Source organism: Suncus etruscus, chromosome 1 (genome assembly GCF_024139225.1).
Source record: "Suncus etruscus isolate mSunEtr1 chromosome 1, mSunEtr1.pri.cur, whole genome shotgun sequence".
NCBI lineage: Eukaryota > Metazoa > Chordata > Mammalia > Eulipotyphla > Soricidae > Suncus > Suncus etruscus.
In genome coordinates this window covers 193,045,431-193,066,300 of record NC_064848.1, presented here as the reverse complement: position 1 = coordinate 193,066,300, position 20,870 = coordinate 193,045,431, and positions in this window count along the sequence as shown.

Sequence of the window (20,870 nt, the reverse complement as noted above, 5' to 3'; positions counted from 1 at the left end):
GAGTCTGCACTCTGAAGTATGATATCATTTGCTGTAAAGGAACAGGTTTGTTATAAATTGGTTTTACAGTAGAATAGTAAGACAGCTGTAATAAAGTGTTAAAATTTTTATGATTAAACACAAGAGCATGAACTATGATTATTAAAGGTATAAAAAACTGACTTTAAAAAACAACTGTTTTTACTTTGAAGACTTAAAGTGAATAATTTGTAAAAAATATTAGATACCAAATTGACAAAATGTTTAGACATTATAAAATATAGTTAAAGACATTTGATGCATTTACACACCTAGAGCTTAAGACCAAAATTATTTTTAATACTTGTTAATTTGCTTATAAAATTTAGTTACTTTTATGATACTAATTAACAATATTATTTTAAAAAGGGCTAACCACAACATGAACAGAGACAACTTAAGATTAAACTTGGAAAATGCAAAATTATTTGTACTTACCTTTGAGTTTAAAATTAAGCTTGAAATTAAGAAAAGAAATAAAGCTACTTAAGGTTTAAGTTTATGAACAATAATTTATGAACAAATTTATTTAACTAGTTATCATATTGTTTTTGTTATTGAAATGGCTTTTATGCCACTATTTGAACTGCCTAACCACTTTTAAGGTTTAGATTATTTGGTTTAAGTTTTTCAAATGGCAATGCTATTTTGCTATATTTATATGCATTCAAAAGAGCTTAGGCTTAGCTTAGAGTTTTGGAATGTTTATACATTATTGTTAAGGAAAGCTGACCAACTTATTTTGCTCACTTGTATTATTTTAGTTCTTAAAAAATTAACTTTCTAAACATGTGCAGTAATTTTAACAAAGGAGTTTTGCTTTTTTTCCCAATGCAGAGGTTCTTAAAAACAAAGTTAAAAATGTTACAAAATGTTATTTAACTATTAGATTTGAATGGCAAACATGGGAAGGAAAGAGCAATTAAAAAGACAAAATATAAGAAATATTTAAATGCAGATTAAGGAGCCTAAGCTACTAAAAAATGCCCATGACATGAACTATTTTACAAACTTCATATACTTTTAAGATTAAAAATAATTTTAAAAAAGACTTAAATTTTAATATTTGTGTGTTTGTTTAAGTTTTAAAGCACGAAAAGGTTTTTTGTTTACTGATAATTTGTTATTACAAGTAACAGAATTATGACCTTGCTTTAAAATTTTTGAGAGGCATGAACAAGGGTGTTTCTTGCTGTTATTTTCCTGTTGCTGTGACACAGACTTTGGAGAGTGACTCAGGTACAGAGCTGCTGACAAGCTAGGGTTTGGAAAATGTACACTGCGCCTTTAAAAGCTTAGAGGCCGAGCTTACAGCGCAGGGAAGAGAGAAAAAAAAAAAAAAAACGGCGGGCTTTTTTTTTTTTTTTTTTTTTTGCATTTTAGCTACATAGAAACTTAGTTTTAAAAACAGGTACGTCACCTTTGCGTAGGTTAAACTTATTATGACATTTTGTAACACATTTAAGACTTTTTAATTTTACCAACTGTGGCCTTTATACTTAGAAAAACATTTCAACTTAGGCATCCCAACTCAGGAAAAGGGAACAGTTGTAGCACCAGAGAGACAATTATAAAAGCCTGAGGGAAGATAGGCATTTGTATAGTAAGGGATGGGAGGTTTTCGCCCTGCTCGCTGAATTTTGCTGAAGCTGCCGCATGGCCAAGAGGGGGGGGGGGAGTAGCAAAAGTTTGTTGCTACGTGTGGAACCGGGTTTAAGCTGGGATTTGGAAAATGGGCGCTGTCCCTTTAAGGTGAAGCCAGCGATGAGCTCAGAGATTAGAATCTGTGCTTGCTTGCTGGAAGGAAAGATTTTACTGCGGAGAAAAAGTTAACTTTGCAAGAGTTCAGCTTTTCAGCGGGGGAGACAGCGCCGCCCCCAATAGATTTCAAGCAGGAGAGCGTGTAAGGGGCTGGGGTCACACGGCTTGAAACAGCTGTGAGGCTTTTCCAATTAAAGGCTTTGTATTGTTGCAATTGCTGGTTAAGGAGGGGAGTTGGTGGAACAGGGACGGAGCTGAAGCTAGGGAAGTGAAGGGCTGTTTAGGATTTTGCACAGAGGGTGCAGCGGCAGAAGTAAAGATGAAGGGTCAGAAGAGGAAGGAAACTGAGAGACAGAGTTAGAGCGAGAGGGAGCCCAGGAACACTAGATTTTTGGCAAACATCATGAACAAATATTAAGAAATTACAAATATCTTTTTTGGTAACCTCTATATGTCTGGCTTTCAACTCAGACTGTATATATTTAATGAATTTAAGTTCAGTACTCAAAGAATTACCCATGGTAGCGTATCCTATGGGTTAAGCCCCAAAAGCCAATCAGGGGCGGCGATCGGAACGACTGGAAAAACTGCAGTTTAAATATTTGATTAAGGCTAACTCGTTTCAACGCTTACCCTGATGAGGTAATTTCCGCGATTTACGAAGGAGCTCTAGACTCGCCGACCTGTAGTCGTTCGGAGTGTGGCGGTGATCTTCGAGCCCAGCGTTGGGCGCCAAAATGCAGGGTCCAGAAACCCCCCAGGGGGGGACCCGGCCAGCAGGAATTAGCTGGGAAGGCTTCTCAGACGACTGCACTCCTATTTTGCTGAGTAGAAGAACAACCACACCTGTAAAAAATCTGAGAGAGGTTAATAATAAAAGATCCAAGGCAGCGTCTCACTGCTCAAAGACATTTATTGAGGTGTAACCCCTTCTTTTATAGTGAAGGAGAAGGGGGCAGTACAAGGTGTTGTCAATCATACTTTTGGCGCGAAGGCTCATAAGGAAGTGGGCAGTGGGCTAGGGCTGGATGACCTTTAAGCTATACTGAACGTGCTGTTTCAATGGAAACTTCTAGTGTCCTTCTAGCTGCATTCCTAATTGCTTGACTATCAGGAAATGGTGCAATATGTGCTTGCCTAGTGATCTTGAACAGACAATATAGCATATACTTATTGATAACAGCCTAAATTACTCCGGAATGTGGTCTTAAGGAATGGGGCCTAGTTTCTGATAACTGGACCAGGCAGTTTTTTCTCTCCTCCGGGCTTATAGCTAAATTAAGTCCTGCAGCTACATTCTTTTCTCTTAGCTCAGAAATTTACAGCAAGATTGCATATTGCTTTTAGGTGAAAAGCTGGGCTATGGCAGAGAGAACAGCAAAATGTCCTCAAACAAGTCAGTCCCCAACATCTGTCCAGCAAACATCCCTTGGGCTTGCCGCTCTCAGTGGCCTTGAAGGTATCTGGGCTCAGGCCTGTGTCTCACAACTGTTATAGACACTGAAGTCTTCTTCATGGAACACAAACCTCCCTTATCCCCATGGACCAGCCTGAACCCACCTGCCTGTCTTGATCTCTGCCCCGGAAGAGACTGTCTTCAGTCCAGTGTCATGGGTCAAGAAAAAGCCCAGGGCCTAGATCTTGCAGGGTTTTTGTGCCTGGACCCCACAATGAAGGACAGCCCAGGGGGTTGGGGAACAGCTAATGTGGACAACGGCAAACAGGGATTTGGGATTCTGAGTAGAGATTGAGGGTTCCTCTGGAAGACCTCAGGCCAGCCCTCCTTTAACCTCTTGGCTCCCCACCCCCAACTGAGAGCTCCCTGCCACCACCCCCACCCCCACCCCCCTTGCTGCTCTGTTGTTGCTTTTTCATCCCTGTGAGCTGTTTTGTATTTGCTTCATTAGAGCCTCTTAAAATGCATTTACAGGTGGTCTGTGTTCGGTACAGTGTGTCCTATGTGAAAATTTTTCAGGCAAATCACTTTAAGAAGGTTAATTCCCTCGACCCAGTCTTGCCTGGCCCCGGCTCAGGGCCTGCTGTGCGAGAACACTGTGAACCCCCACAGGAAAGTGGGGGGCTCCGGAAGACTGTCTGCCTGATCTCACATATTCCATCTCTTATCCTGAATCCTGGGTGCTGGCCATGCAGCTGGACCAGAGGCCAAACCACTGCACTCGGGGTCCACTCCTCCACCCACCCTGGCCCCCAGCCTCACTGGCCTTGAGTCTAGGGACACAAATTAACCTCAGAACAGGCAGAAGCAGTGGCATAATTTCACAGATGTGGGGAGCAGCACTCGTGGAGAAAGAGAAGGCCTGGTGAGTACCCCGGGATCTGTGGTCCAGCCTTCAGAAGGAGGAGGAGCATGGAGGAACTTTCACACGGGTACCTGCCTGTGCAGACACTGAGAGAAAAGCCCTGACCTATAGGATCTCACTAGGCCAGTGGCTTTCCAGGGGCTGAGCCCACATAGGCCTCTTTATTGTAGTCCCCAAGAGGCGTAGTGGTACTGGCAGGCCCAATGAGGTACAGCCTCGCCCAGCCTCTGCAGCAAAAGCCCTCCAACTAGCTTTCTGTGCTCCCTCTCACCATGCTGTGGCCCTGAAGTTGGGCCCCCACCCTGAGCTCAGTGGTGCTGGGGGACCCTGCAATATGAGAATCAAACCCAGGCCTTTCAGGCTGGACACAATCTAGTAGGTCAAGAGCTTTGCAGGCAGCCAACCAGGAGTTCAATGCTAGAAATCACATATGGTCCCCGAGTTTCACCAGGAGCAACTTTTGAGTGCAGGATCAGGAGTAAACCCTGAGCACCACAGGGTGTGAGCCCCAAACAAGAATAAAATGCAAACATGAATAAAATCCTTCAGCTGCTCCTCCCCTGGGTGAGGAGGTCAGCACCCTCCATCTGTCAAAAGCTCATTATCATTCATTTATATTAAGGGAGGGGCACCCTGTGTTTAGGTTAGAAGTTTTTCTTTACATTTTCCTGTGATGCGCTTATGCAAACAGCCGCTCTTTTATTATTGACTAGTTTTTCCTTTAATAATTGTAGACAATATTGTTTGTTTACTAAAAACAAATGGGGGAATTGTTGTGTATGTAAATATTTTAGGGGATTATTATGTTAATGACCCTACCCTGATTGGTGATTGTGCCCTACCCTAGGGTGTGACCTGGCATTCTGCCCCCCACCCTAGGATGGTACCTGATTCTGCTTCCACCATTGGGTGGTATCTGATCCCACCATTGGGTGGTACCTGATTCTGGGGGATAAAAACAAGGGTCTGTGGAAGGCGAGAGGCTTGTGGCTGGAACTGATGCTGAGTCTTTGAACTTCAGTCTTATCCACCGAATAAAGCTAATATTTCCACAAGCCTGACTGTCTGCGAGCTGTTTACCCGCCGTTTTACCTCAGAACTGTCGGCTGGACAGGGTGGCAGACAAGTGCTCCGAGCTGGAGGGGAAAGACCTCATCCTCCATTTCTCCATCAGTCAACCTCTTCAGGGGCTGACTTGCAACACCTCAGGCTTCTCAGTCAGCATTGCCTTCAGTGTCCACATCACAAAGATTGCTCTGGAAAGAACATCCATAACTAGATTCAGAGCCATAGCACATGCAGCCGACCCAGGTTCAATTCCTGATGCCCCATATGGACTCCCAAGCCCTGTCAAGAGTGATCCTTGAGCACAGAGCCAGGAGTAAGCCCTGAGCATTGATGGGTGTAGCCCCCAAACAAACATAAAACAGAGAGAGAGAGAGAGAGAGAGAGAGAGAGAGAGAGAGAGAGAGAGAGAGAGAGGCTGGTAAGGCTCTTGCCTTGCATGCAGCTGACCTAGATTCAATCCTCAGCACCCCATAGTGTTTGTTTACGGAGAAACACCAAGATTGATACCTGAGTGCAGAGGTAGGAGCAACCCCTGAACATAATAACTGTGGGCCCTCCCCCCCAAAAAAAAAGAAACAAAGAAAAAATAAAACAATCCATAACTAATAGGACAGAAGAAAAAGATCTTCCCTTGGTTCCCTTTCTATCTATAGTTGCAAAAACCGCAAATGAGCTTGAAAATTCTCCTTAATCCCGCATTTCAGGTGACCCCCCCCCCCTGGCAAATACAGCAAAGAGATTTGTTGTTTCCTTTGCTGAAATGCCAGCAAAATGTGAGTCAAGGGATTTAAAGTGGGGGGGGGGGGGGAGAATAAAGAGAGAATAAGTACACACGGCCAAAAGAATGAGAGGGAAAGAAAAGATATCCAGAGGGGTCTGCAACACCGTATTTAATCATAAATAACTTGGTAACTCTATAATTGATGGTGATTTAATTAAAAAAAAAAAGGAGAGCCCCCCCCCCCCAGATTGTTTGGGAGCTGGGAGCAGGTAGTGCCATGTGCCTCCACAGGGAGGAGCTGGTGAGGCCCGAGCCAAGGCAAGCTGCGAGGCTTGGCAAGCGCCAGGGCTGCAGGCTCCAGGGACTGCGCAAAAGACAGGGGCGAGGGGTGGAGCTGAGAACCGGAACTGGGTGAAGGCCAGGCAAGAAGCAGATGCCCAAGTTCCTGTCCCCCTTCCCAACGGCCAGGTGACACCCCGCCAGTGCACCGACCGGCAGGGCTTACTCAGCGGGAGGAACTCGAGGACTAAGTCCAGGTCTGGGAACTGGGGCAGTGGCTGGAGAAGTGGAAATGGGAGCCCTCAGAGAAATCGCGACTTTCTGGGGTCAGGGGGTCCCTGATCATCCAGCTCCTGGGCCACCCTAGAGTAGATTGCCCTCCAGGGCTCCCCAATTAAGATGCTGGGCACACACCCACACGTCTGAGGTCCTGGGTTTCATCCCCTGCACTGCAAAAAAAAAAAAAAAAAAGAGTAAAACCCAACCACTTGAACTGTCTTGTGCAAAAACAAGGAGAGTAGAGTGGGCAGGCTCTTGCACAATTGACCTGGGTTTAAATTTCAGCACCCCAGATGGCCTCCTAGCTACCCCACAGGAGTAAGCCCTGAGTGCAGCACCAGGAATAAGCCCTGAGCACCACTTAGGTGTGGTTTCTCCCCGCCCCCCCCATTTTTTTTTTTTTTTTAATGAAAAGCAAGTCTTTAATGAGACCAAAATATCCCTGGACGTGTGTGTGTGTGTGTGTGTGTGTGTGTGTTCCCGAAGAAGTGATCAAATACCAAATACATATTCCAGAATGTATGTTGTGTACCCAAGTGTGTGTGTGTTCCTGAATGTATGTATACACAGGCATGTCCCCCCTCCATGGTTTCCTGTCCCCCCAGCTCATTGTTTACACAGACCCCTGGTCTCCTTCCCTCATGGCCTTTTCCCATGGCCTCTCAGTCCTCTCACCCTGATCAATCCGCCTTGTGCTGATGGCTCCTTCGTGAGTAACCTGGGGATACTCCTGATTCTGCACTACAGCTGGTAAGTAAGGTGTGGTTTCCTGAGATCTCTCCCAAGGCCCCTCCGGAAAACCAGCCCACAGGCTTTGCCAGGGCCACCAGGCTTCACTGCTCCAAGCAGACATTCCCTGCAGCCTCTCCTCGTGGATGGGAAAGAGCTCAGGTTTGATCCCTCTAGGAAAAGATCTCCGCATTCTAGACCCTTCTATGCAGCAGGCCTCCTGGGTCTCCGCTCTAAGCCAGGCAGCACACAGGGGGACTGGCTCTTGTCCAGGGTGGGGCCTCAGAGGCAAATGATCACCCCCTCATCACACACTGCTGTGAGCTGAACTCTGACTCACAAAGCTCCTACAGCCAGTGACCCCAGGAGGCTGATGCAAGGCAGCTTTGGGAGAGCCATCAATCCATGAGCACTGAGAAAGGCTTCCTGGAAGAGGTGACCGGCACTGTGGGGTCAGAGGAGGCTCTTCCCAGGGTTAGGCAAAGGACATAAGGACATTTTAGATGACTCTGGAGACATGTGACATAGGTGTGAGGATTCAGCTGTCACCAGCCTGGGGACAGATAGATGCAGCATCTGCTGCAGGATTCATGATGGCCTGTGAGTGACAGCTCTGTCCTTAGCAGGGCAGAGGCCCCGTCCCTACAGGGGAGCTGGAGAATCTGACTGCAGCAGTGACAGACAGGCTCTAGCCTCTGTCTCCCAGCTCAGGGGGAGAGAGGAAGAGAAGCTGGGATGAGGGAGAGAGACAGGAAAAGAGGGAGAGGAGAGGAGTGGAGAGAGAGGAGAGGGAGAGGGAGAGGGAGAGAGAGGGATGGAGAGAGGGGGAGAAGAAAGTGGTGAGAGAGACACAGAAAGATAGAGACAGAGGGGTGGGGAGCTTAGCTCTCCAGTCAGCTGTAGCCTCAGTTCTGGTCTGAGGTCTCAGGTCTCAATTTCCCTGTCAGGGCTGGGAGGCCAGCTCTGCTCTGGCAAGTGAACCTGGGCTGTGCGGCATGGCTTATGATCTTACAGGCTGTGTTGTCAGCCCTGTTCTGCACAGCCGAGGCAGATGCTTCACCAGGGCCTGTGGCTTAGCTTTAAAGGATAGAAGAGTGGGCTGGAGCCGTAGCATTTGCCTTGCATGTGACTGACCTAGGATGAACGCAGGTTTGATCCCCAGCATCCTATATGGTCTCCCAAGCCAGGAGTGATTTCTGAGCACAGAGCCAGGAGTAACCCCTAAGCACTGCTGGGTATGCCCCAAAAATCCAAATATAAATAAATAAATAAATAAATAAATAAAGGACAGAAGGGCAAGGCCAGAATGATAGGACAGGGGGAGGGCATTTGCTTTGCACACAGCAGACCAGGGTTCAATTCTCAGCATATAGTGCCCTGAGCCCACCAGGAGTGACCCCTGAGCAGAGAATCAGGAGTAAGCTTGAGCACAGCTGGGTGTGGCCCCAAGCCAAAATAAGACCAAGAAAAGGACAGGGGGAAGGGAAGGACAGAGCAATAACACAACTGGTAGGATGCTGGCTTTGTACAACCCCCCAGAACCATATATGGTTCCCTTAACTGGACATAGAGCCAAGAGTAAACTCTGAGCACTACCAGGGGTGTCTTAAGCCAAAAGAAAATAAAACAAAGAACAGAATCGAGAGCTTCTGAGTTCCAGCCCAGCACTATTTGAGGGTCAGACCAGGTACAGGCCTGGTCCATGCTGAGCTCTGCCCCATCCCAGTTGGAGCAACATGAAGGAAACCTGGCCATGCAAGCTGAAGGCCACAAGTTTGACACCACAGCTGCTCCCACCACCACCAATGAAAGCTCAATAGCTCAGCTCTGAGCCTTTGTGCTGCTGCAAGTGCTTTTCAGATTCTGCATTCAAGAGTCTGAGGCCCTCCAATGAGGGGCTATTGTGGGAGATGTGGGAGCATGGCAGCTGGGAAATACAGATCCCCACAAACATGGAAGTAGAGCAGTGACTCCTGGGATCTGTGCAGAAGGCAAGTAAGCACCCCAGGATGGGGAGCAACCACCAGTCACAATCATGATGCAAAAGGGTGGTGCTGTGTTGTCTTATATGAAATGAAAGGGGCGGGGTCAGAGCAACAGCACAGTGGGGAGGATGTTGTGTTACCTGCAACTGACTGGGGCTCCATATCCGGCATCCCATAGGGTTCCCTAAGCACTACCAGGTGTGATCCTTGGACAGAGTCAAGAGTAAATCCTGAGCACTCATAAGTGTGGCCCCAAAGTCAAAATATAAATTAAGTAAAAGGGGCAGTACGACACTGGCCTGGCATTTATGAGGCCTTGCCTAGATCCAATTCCTGGCACCACAAAAAAGTAACAAATTAAGAAAATAAAAGAACTGGAACCAGGATTAAAGAGGCAGTTCACTGAGTCCAGCACAGGCTTTGATTCCAGCACCACATGGTCCCTGGACAGAGTCAGAGTAGCCCAAGCACAGCCAGGTATGTTCCTCCCACCCCAAAAATAAAAAGGAACTGACAGGCTTGCTGCAGTGGCTACAAAAGTAAAGGGAAGGAGGAGGCTTAGCGTACGGAGATGGGCAGGACTGGCCTGTAAGTTGGCATGGTCAGGCCTGAGGGATGACAGCAGGTAGGAAGGAGAAATAGATGTTGCCTTGCACGAAACCAATTCAGATTCAATTCCCAGTGTGGAGTATAGTCCCCAGAATCCTGCCAGGAGTGAGCACAGAGCACAGATCCAGGAGTAAGCCCTGGGCACAGCTGGGTGAATTCAACCTCCCCCCACCCACCATCACCAACAACAAGAAGGAAGGAAGGAAGGAAGGAAGGAAGGAAGGAAGGAAGGAAGGAAGGAAGGAAGGAAGGAAGGAAGGAAGGAAGGAAGGAGAAAAAGAGAAAGAAAAAAGAAAGGAAAAGGAAGGAGGGAAGGAAGGAGGGAGGGAGGGAGAGAGGGAGGGAAGGAGAAGAAAGAAAAAGAGAAAGAAAGAAAAAAGAAAGGAAAGGAAGGAAGGAAGGAAGGGAGGGAGGGAGGGAGGGAGGGAGGAAGGAAGGAGAAAGAAAAAGAGAAAGAAAAAAGAAAGGAAAAGGAAGGAGGGAAGGAAGGAAGGAGGGAGGGAGGGACAGAGGGAGAGAAGGAGAAGAAAGAAAAAGAGAAAGAAAGAAAAAAGAAAGGAAAAGGAAGGAAGGAAGGAAGGAAGGAAGGAAGGAAGGAAGGAAGGAAGGAAGGAAGGAAGGAAGGAAGGAAGGAAGGAAGGGAGGGAGGGAGGGAGGGAGGGAGGGAGGGAGGGAGGGAGGAAAGAACAAAAGAAGAAAAGAAAGACATCTGGTGTCTTTCCCAAAGGGACTGGTCTGATGTTGGCTGTACCATTGAGACTGCTGGATTGTCCTGGACATTAGATCCCCGGGGCCACAGCACCACCTACAGGAAAGCCCTGACCTAGGCGGGCCCGAGAAAGGAAGGTGGCAAAAGGAACCTTGAAGGGGGTTGGGGGAGAAGAGGGGATCAGATAAAGGGCCCCTCTGCAGAGGCCTCCAGGTGAGTCAAACCGGGACTGCTGTGCCTATTTTAAAGGAGGAGAAACAGAACCCAGAAAGCTAGACTCACACGGGCAGGACTCCTAAGCACTTGTGTGCTCTGACAAACACTCCTCCTGCCAGAGAAGGGAAACCTGGAGGGTGGAAGTGGGGGTGAGGAGTCAGAATCCAAGGGCCCTGGGAGAGGACCCCTGACCTGCCCAGCCTGCCCCACACAACCAGCCACCAACAATTACCTCCCCCAATCCCTCTCCACCCTAAGCTTCCTGGCTCTAGCAGTACAAGGCTGCTTGGATGAAAATTAGGCAGTCCCTACCTCCCCCAGAAGGGCCAGTCATGACGGAAAACACCTAATAATGATTGGACAAAGAATAACAGGATATTTGCTAAGTCCTGAGAACTGACTGCAGGGGATAGCAGGGAGTTGGCCACAATATAATCACAAGAACTGGCCACAATGAGACCCCATCCACCTGATTGCATGGTGGATGAAAAAAAAATTTTTTTTGATACTTGAGCCACACCCAGTGGTACTCAGGAATTACTCCTGGCTCTGCAATCAGAAACCACTCCTGGTAGGTTTAGGGGACCATAAGGGATACCGGTGATCAAACCCCAGTCGGCCACGTGTAAGGCAAATGCCCTACCCATTGTGCTATTGCTCCAGCCCCTGATGGAAAATTATTTTTTAAAATCTCTTTGGGGGTCACACCCAGCAGTGTTCAGGGGTTATTCCTGGCTCTGTGCTGGGGGATCCTGTTGGGATGTCGGGGATAGAACCCGGCTCCATCCTGGGTCAGTCTTGGCAAGGTAAATGCCCTCCCGCTGTGCTTATTATCTTATTCATTCATTCACCAACTATTTGTTGGCTTGTCCCAATGCTGGAACCTGCAAGGAATTGTGCCCGATGCTAGAGCTGATAGATCAGTGAAGGATTTTCTTATTATAATGTAAATTCCAGGATGAAACAAAGGCAAGATTTGGAACTGTGAGTACTCTGAAGAGGAGTGTTTAGCTCTTCTTGTTCTGCTCAAAATAGAGTATGAAGGGATCAAAGAGATAGGCGGCGAGTGGTTAGGACATTTGCCTTGCTGACCTAGGATGCATCCCCAGTACCCCATATAGTCCCCCAAGAATTGACAGGAGTATGATCCCTGAATGCAGAGACAGGAGGGAGCCCTGAGCATCACCAGATGTGGTCCCTAAATTAAAAAATAAAAAAGAGCAATGTCAGTGAGTGAGGGATTTAGAAAGCCTGTCTCGAATACAGGCAAAGGGTAGGGTGGGGAGGAAGGAGATGGCAGCACTGGTGACAGGAAGGTTGCACGGGTGAAGGGGGTGTTCTTTTTATGACTGAAACACAACTACGATCATGTTTGTAATCAAGGCATTTAAATAAAGATATTAAAAAAATCTTTTTTAATTTTTTAAAAAATTTAAAAAGAGCATCTAATATCTTCATGCTCTCCTTCGTCTCTGTCTTCTGGATTCATTTTGGGGGGAGGGGGTTGGGCCACACCCGGCAGTGCTCAGGGTTTACTCCTGGCTATCTGCTCAGAAATAGCTCCTGGCAGGCACGGGGGACCATATGGGACACCGGGATTCGAACCAACCACCTTTGGTCCTGGATCGGCTGCTTGCAAGGCAAATGCCGCTGTGCTGTGCTATCTCTCCGGGCCCTGGATTCATTTCTGACTCTCACAATTGAAAGATCACTGACAGTGCATAGGGGCTCAGGAAACCATCAAAGAGCTGGAACATGTGCACACAGGCAGCACATGATCCCTGGCAGCACATGGTGGCTTGAGCAACATATGAGGAGGAGCTCCAGAGCACTACAGGTGTGGCCCAATGCACACAACAAAAGTGACAAGTTGTGTTCTATGAGACTCACTTAGGGTCTTGCTACCTGCAGTTATGGGGGCTGCCGCCTAGGCTGCCTGGATGGGGACTCTGGATGAAGCTCTGGCATAGTTGAAAAGACCAGAAAGAGCAGGGCTGGGAGGTGAGGGACTTGGTGGGACAGATGTGGGAACATGATCAGTCCCAGAGTTTATTAGGCCCAAGAGCAAGAGGCCAGGAGATATGGGCTGGCCCAGCTCCAGAAATATGGGTGAAAATTCACTTTTCTTCTAATTTTGGCTGCTTGGGGGCTCAGGGCTCAGAGCTGGGCAATGACTACCTTCACAGGTGAGGGCACTTCTGCCACCCTGTTGGCAGAGGCATCACCAGTCCCTTCTGGAGCATAGACAGGTATTGCTTGATCTGCTGTTGGGGCACCCCTGATCTGATCCAACAGACATGGGGGACCGTCCCTGAGGACTTCACATTATGAACCCCACCATCGGGACTTTCTCCCTATTCCTCCTTCCCTCCCTCTACTGTCCTCCCTCTATCATCCTCCCTCCACCATCCTCCCTCCAACTTCCTCTCTTCACCTCCTCTTGCAGGCCCAGGGCCAGGCCCTGGAACATCTTCCAAATCCTGCATTTTGCCCTCCCAGGGCCCTACCATCCTCAACTCATTTCAGCTTCTCATTCCCTTCTATGGCCCTGGGGTGCTGAGTCTAACCTATGCAGTACCCTCCAGCCTCAGGAAACCCCAGATACCTCCCTCTGTACCTGGTTTCTCCTGCCTCCAAACTGAACCCACCTGTCTGGAGAAACCCAAAGAAGCAGCTTCCGGAGAGTCTGCCTGGTGGTCGTGTCTCCGATTCTAAGATACAGACACGAGAGAAAGAAAAGAAAGAATTATGAGCCAAGGTTCACCTCAGAAATGTCCCCTAATAAGCTGGAGGCGAGATACTGCACAGAGATAGACAAGCATGAAAAAGCATCCAGGAAATATGAGGCAGGATGAATAATAATAATATTTCATCACGGAGGGAAAAGGGTTGTAATCCATGTAAACAGAAGAAGCAGCCTTCAAAGGCTTGTGTTTTTTTCTTTCTTTCTTTTTTGTTTTCAGAACAAAGATAATAGGGAAGAGACAGATCTAGTATTCAAGTAGATGGGGTGAGGTTAATAAAAGACTAAAGGGGGCCCAGAGAGAGAGCACAGCGGTAGGGCCTTTGCCTTGCACGTTGCTGACCCTAGATGGACATGGGTTTGATTCCCAGCATGCCATATGGTCCCTCTAGCCTGCCAGGAGCGATTTCTGAGCAAAGAGCCAGGAGTAATCTCTGAGCAATGCTGGGTGTGGCCCCTCCAAAAAAAATAACCAAACAAAGACTGAAAAAATGGGAGGAAAACCTCCTTCTTTCTAGTTCCTTTTAACTTCCTTTTTTTTTTTTTCTTCTTTTGGCTTTTGGGCCACACCCAGCGGTGCTCAGGGGTTACTCCTGGCTGTCTGCTCAGAAATAGCTCCTGGCAGGCATGGGGGACCATATGGGACACGGGATTCGAATCAACCACCTTTGGTCCTGGATTGGCTGCTTGCAAGGCAAACGCCGCTGTGCTATTTCTCCAGGCCCTTAACTTCCTTTATTATTCAAGAATAAGGGCCTTAACCCGGAGAAAGCAACAGACACAGTGGCAAAGTGATGGCCTCCCACGACCTCATCTCTTGCCCTCATAAGTACTTAAGAACTTTACAGTGTAGTGGATAAGGTCCTACTGGTAAAGCAGGGAGCAGAGAATTGGGGTGGGGGGAGGACGGGAGATATTGCAGAGGCTGAGAAAGATTCTAGAAGTCATTGCTCAGGACAACTGATCCTCAGCCCTGGCCCAAGGTGGAAGCCGTCACCAACGGCTCACATGGCTCATAGAAAAACTGGTCACATTCCCCTCACTTCCCTGACCAGCAGATTGGCAATGGCAGCTCCATGCGCCTACTAGATACTTAACTCTAGCAAAGCACCTAGAAGGAGCACAGAGCTGGAGAGAGCAGGGCAGGTAGGGCGCTTGCCTTTCACACGGCCAACCCGGGTTTGATCCCTTGCATCTCATATGGACCCCTGAACCCATTGCTCAGGAGTGGTCCCTGAGCACCGTTGGGTGTGGCCCAAAATGAAACAAGACATAGGATGAAGCATATCAGGAATTTGGGGAGAGCACGAAGCATGTGTGAGAGTTCTTGTCTTGTAGGCGGAAGGTCACAGGCTCAGACCCCTGCAATGGCCATGTGCCAGCATAGCCCTGGCAGTATCATCTTTCTGGCCACCCCGGCAAGCACTGCAACTACTGTGTGTCCCCCGCTCTCCAGCACAACCCAGAATGCCAGCACCACAGGCTAGTGTGTGATGCCCACTGCAGTCATTGCAACAGAAATGGGAAGTAAGGGTAGAGGAATCAAGGCTAGAGAGATAATCAGGGGTGAAGATTCTTAATACTGCATATCTGAGCCCTGCCAGGAGTGATCTCTGATTATCAGCAAGTGTGACCCAAACCAACCCCTCAAAAGAGGTATTAGGGGCCAGAGCTATAGCACAGTGGGTAGGGCATTTGCCTTGCACACAGCTAACCTGGATTCAATCCCCAGCATTCCATATGGTTCCCCAACCACCATCAGGCATAATTCCTAAGTGCAGAACTGGGATTCGAACCATCATCCTTCCTGAATTGGCTGCTTGCAAGGCAAACGCCTTACCATTGTGCTATCTCTCCGGCCCATATTTGCCTGTCTTGTTCAATATTTCTTACCATCCCTCCAGTTGGTGGCTAAGAGTCATGAGATCAAATTTGCAGGAAGACAAAGAGGGAGCATGGATGTCCAGACTGACAAAATTCACAATCCTAGGGTCAGAGTGATAGCACATTGGGTAGGGCATTTGCCTTGCATATGTAGATCAGGATTCAATTCCCGGCATCCCATATAGTTCCCTGAACCTGCCAGGAGTGATTTCTGAACACAACGCCAAGAGTAACACCTGATATCGGTCGGGTGTGGTCCCAAAACAAAACAGAAGAAAAATCCACAGTCCTAATGGATGGTCCATCAGGACTGATGATGGCCAGAGCAGGGAATGTGACCAGGGAAAGCAACTTTGCAAATATGGAAGGAAAGTGGAGGCTTGTGTCCTTTTATTGCACATGAAGAAGACAAGCGGCTGAACCTGAGTTCTGGAGTCTCACTGCATTGAAGATCCAGGGCCCAGGGTGCAGGAAAGAGCAAAGAGTCACAGGGATAACAGCTCAGCCTTCCTGAAGCCTTGTCTGTGGGTCTGTCTGCCAGTGTTGAGCCAAACCCACACGAGGGAGTTCATCATCAGGCTTCTTCCACAGCTTTCTTGTTGTAGGGTGGAGGCAGTGCTCAGGTCTTGATCCTCCTGGCTCTGCACTCAGAATAAGTCCTGGCAGGGCTCAGGGGACCATGTTGGATGCAGGGAATCGACGTGGTCAGTCGCATGCAAAGCAAATGCTCTTCCCATTGTGCTCACTCAGTCCATTCTTCCATAGCTATAATCCAAAATATTGTATGAGCAGGAGCATTGGTTAAATGGGGTGGGGGGGGTGCTTTTCATGCAGAAGGCCCTGGTTCTGTTCCCAGCATTGCATGATACCGTAAGCACCACAAGGAGCAACCTCCTGACCTGGAACTTGGCCAGGAGTATCATTAGCTGCTCTGACACTGCCAGGTGTGGCCTAGAAACAAAATGAGAAAGGCCAGAGGCCCTGAAAAGGTGAGAGTCCAGTTTGTGTGTGATTCGACCAACAGACATCTAAAGTCAACTGAGAGCTACATGGGAAGAGACCAACAGTGGGGGTGATGGGGTGATAGATGACTGGGGTAGGGAGATGAACAGATGGGCCCATCTGAGGCTGGGAAAGCCACACGATTTGCTCTGGCTCTTCCTTCTAGGGAATAAGTGTGACAAGACAGGCTGGGAGGACAGTCAGTGTTATGAGGGCTTGCTGGAATCCCAATGTCTATCCTCAAAGGCTCAGAGATGGAACAAAGCAAATCTATTTATTCCACTCAGCCGAAGAACCAACAAGATTTCATCTTTCTAAGATTTAAAAGATTGATTTTGGGAGGGTAGAGCGATAACACAGTGGTAGGGCCTTTGCCTTGCATGTGGCCAAGCACAGGACTGACTTGGGTTCAATTCCCGGCATCACATAAGGTCCGCTGAGCCAGCCAGGGGCGATTTCTGAGTGCAGAGCTAGGAGTAACCCCTGAGCACCACCAGGTGTGGCTCCACCCCCAAAAAAACCAATTGATTCAAAACCACCCAAGCACGCTGCTCTGAGAGGTGCTAAGATCCTGGCATGAAATCTTAAGGCTGGCTATGTAGACAGCTGGACTGCTGTGCTGAGAGCTCATCTTCTCCTCAAAGCTCATGTGGCACTCCTAAGATTGAGTGATGAAATTCTGGACTGGTCTCAAGCCTCTGAACCTCAGCAACTCTTTGAGGTGCAAATGGCACCACTCACACACTGGGAGTAAACAACTCCAGGGCCCTTGAGGCAGCACTGTGGGCAGTCGGGTTATGTTCAGACTTGACTTTGCTGCCCAGAGAACAGTGTATCTGGGTAGCCTGAAGGCTATGCTGTGCCCTCCCCTCCCCTTCCATACCCCTTGCAAGTGATATGACAGGACTCTGCCTATGCTTGCTACTGTGCATCCCCCAGCCCTCTACCTCCTGTCCTGGCCCCTTTGCTAATCCCCTGTTGCCAGTGTCAGTTCATTAGCAGGGTGGCTGTAGGAGCTGGTACCCAGGTCTGCACATCCACCAGAGTCACGTGTGTGTGTGTGTGTGTGTGTGTGTGTGTGTGTGTGTGTGTGTGTGAGTGGGTATGTGTGGGTGTGGTTTGGGGGCTACATCCCACAATGTTTAGAGCTTACACCATGGCTCTGCACTCAGGAATCTCTCCTGACAAGCTCAGACCCTGTGGGATGCCGAGGATCATACCCGGGTTGGGCACAAGCAAGGCATACGCCCTACCCACTGTACTATCACTTTGGCCCTTGCCACCTTACCTTCTTAAGTCTTGGTTTTTCCCCTTTGCAGACACGCGGGGACCTTGCAGGTTGTGAAGATCAGAAATGAGCTATGGCCAGAGCCTAGAAGCCAGCCAGAGTGCTCCTTTCCTTACTGCTAGCACTGCTATCAGAAAGGAGGCATCAAATTCTCAGTTCAGAACATCAGTTTCCTTTTTTCCTGGTTAAGTCCCTGGATATAGGTTAATGGTGTGGAAGAGCAGCACCACCTAGTGGTAGCAAGTAAGAATAACTAGTACGCTAATTACTAACCCAGGGAGCAGCGGGTCTCAGAGGACACCCGGATGTCTTCCAGCTGGGTCTCTACTCTGTGCTTGCATGGGCTCCCCACAGCCTCCCAGAGGCTGCGCTCCTATGAAAGAGGGGGCAGAAACTGATCAACAAAACAGGAAGAAAGCTCCCCACTTCTAGCTTTGTGCAGAGTAATATGAGGTTTATCTGAGACATGACTTTTGCTAATTGAAAAATGTTCCCATGTGAGGCACCCCTGACAAACAAGAGGAAGGTCAGGGTGGCTGCCCAGACTGGGTGCTGTGGGAAATGGGGACAAAAACGGTCTAGAATGGACCTTGGGTACATTGTAAGCCCCGAAGGGCACATTTTGGGTGGGCCGAGGATACATGAACTCTATTTCAATAAAGCCACTGTTCCCAAAAATGGTAAAAAAAAAAAAATCAAAAAAAAAAATCATCCAAGATCTCAAAAGAGAAGTCATCCCCATTGCCTCTGGCAGACCTGTGGCTTGCCATCTCTCCTGCCCACCGTGGACACAGCAAGCCTCAGGTGTCACCGTGCTGCTGAGAGCCACCATCTTTCATTCTGAGCAACTCTGAGCACAGAGGCTCAGGACTATGCAGACCTATTCAAGGAGATGACCCATATAACCTGTCCCATACCCAACACCCACACAAAACTGCATCCCACAATTACCCAAAACCTTCCTTTCCAAGGAAGGGTCCTGAGGGCCAACAGTGAATCAATTCAACTGAGAATGGGAAGGGTTTCTTTTTTTCTTTTTTTGATTCTTGGGTCACACCCAGGAGTGCTCAGGACTTATATCTGTGCTCAGGAATCACTCCTGGCGGAGGTGACCATATGGAGTGCAGGGGATTGAACATGAGTCAGCTGCATACAAAGCATGCACTACTTTCTATTTTTGTCTATAGCTCTTGCTATTCCAGTCCAGCGCCCCAGCACCCACACTCAGTCAGATCCTTAGAGCTGGGGATCCCCTTCCCTCAAGATAACCCTTTCCACAGGCCCGATGCTTGGAAAAGCCACAGGCTTTGCAGCCCCTCACTACCTGGGACAGGTCATAGCCATAGGAAGGAGGAAAAGAGGATGGGAACCAGTGGATACAGAACTTTCTGCTGGAATGCAAAAAGTCTAAGCTTGGTTGAGGTGGTCCACACTACAGGGATGTGCTTTCTCAAACAGACCCTCCATCGGTCCCCTCCCCTCCCTTTAGATAGGACAGAGCTCTCCAGGGTCATAAGGAAACAGGGCAGGGAGATCTAAAGTCCCACATAATCCACTGGGCCTGGCACTGTTTGGTGTGTTCAGAGGGAGCATGATAGGACCAGTAGGATAGAAGAGAGCAGGCCTGGGCCACAGGCTGAGGGGTAGAGCTGGGACAGTCTATGACTGAGGCTGAGTCCAAGTCAAGGCCCAAAGCACTGAAGTGCCCCACTAAACCCAATCACAGGCAGATAAGTGGGGCTTTGGTACCATGGGACATACCAGCAGAAAATGTCTGAAGTTCTAGTAAGGTGGCTTTAGGGGGAGGCAAAGGGACTCGGGTACATCAGACACAGAAACCAGAAGCCGTGCTTCCCTCCATCCAGAGCAAGATTTTATTGTCTGACCAAGCAACACGCTGAGGGCCAGCACTGAACGAGGCAGAAAGACACAAGGGCCAGATAACCCCTGAGCTCAGTGCTTCACAGAAACTAGCTCCAGCCAGGGTGGGGAGAGGGCAGATCATGTGACCATCCTCGAAAGCCATTTCCCCACGAACATCACCCCACATTTATCACGGTATGAAACTACTTCCTAGTCACATCAACTTTGTTACTGATAAACCAGGTTCACATTTGCTAAAATTCACTGTACTTTCACCTCCTCTGTAATTTCAATAAAAGGTTTTTATTTTTTATTTTTTCTTAGAAAAAAAGGTCTTAGTCAAAAAAGGGTCAACAGGGTAAGTCAGGGCTGAAGAGCCGGGAATGAGGTCTAGCATGGTCTTGTTGCCCACGCGCCCGTATAAGGACAAAACCAAGCACATTTCTCCATGGGGCACTGCGGCCACTCAGAGGGCAGTGCCACGGAGGGAGGTATGGACTGGACATTTTCATAGCAAAAGTTAGCACCACCGTGGAACAACATCAAGGGTAGCTGGGAACTTGTCCCCAAATTTCACCTTGATGCTTTTTTTTTTTTTTTTTTTTTTTTTTTGGTTTTTGGGTCACACCCGGCGGTGCTCAGGGGTTACTCCTGGCTGTCTGCTCAGAAATAGCTCTTGGCAGGCATGGGGGACCATATGGGACACCGGGATTCGAACCAACCACCTTTGGTCCTGGATCGGCTGCTTGCAAGGCAAATGCCACTGTGCTATCTCTCCGGGCCCACCTTGATGCTTTTACAAATGCTCAGAACTCACGAGAGTGCCTGTGATTCTGATGACACAGCCCCAGGAGGGAGCCTCCTGCTACAAGCCTGGAGTACTCAAGGGCTGAGCAGAGAAGTGGGAGCAGCAGCCTCAGGAGCCTGAAAGCAGAGGGGGTGCTGGATGGACAGGGACTGTCTCGCCACCTGACCCAGAGAAGAGCCTCCCCAGTGACCCCATGTGGCAATCAGGAGACAAATCAGGGAGGGAGCATGAGGGAGGGAGCGACTGGACCACTTTCTAGTGTCATGGAACCTTGATACTCTCAGGAAAAAGATCCGGATTCTTTGTACTCAAGTCTGAGAGCAGGAAGTCTGGGCCAACAAGCAAAGCTAAGGGGAACGTTTGGATGTGGGCCTCAAATCTGGGTAAGCAAGAGCCTTCTCTTTCTTGGGGATAGACCGCCTCAAAGCATAAAAGGGGGGGGGGGCGTTTTTGTTCCTTCCTGTTTATAAAATGATGTCCAAGCGGAACAAGATGTCAGGGAAGCTGAAGCTGGATCCAGCGCTGTCCAGTGGTGTGAGCCCAGCTCAGTCTTCCAACCCACCTTCCCACATGAAACTCCGTGGGAC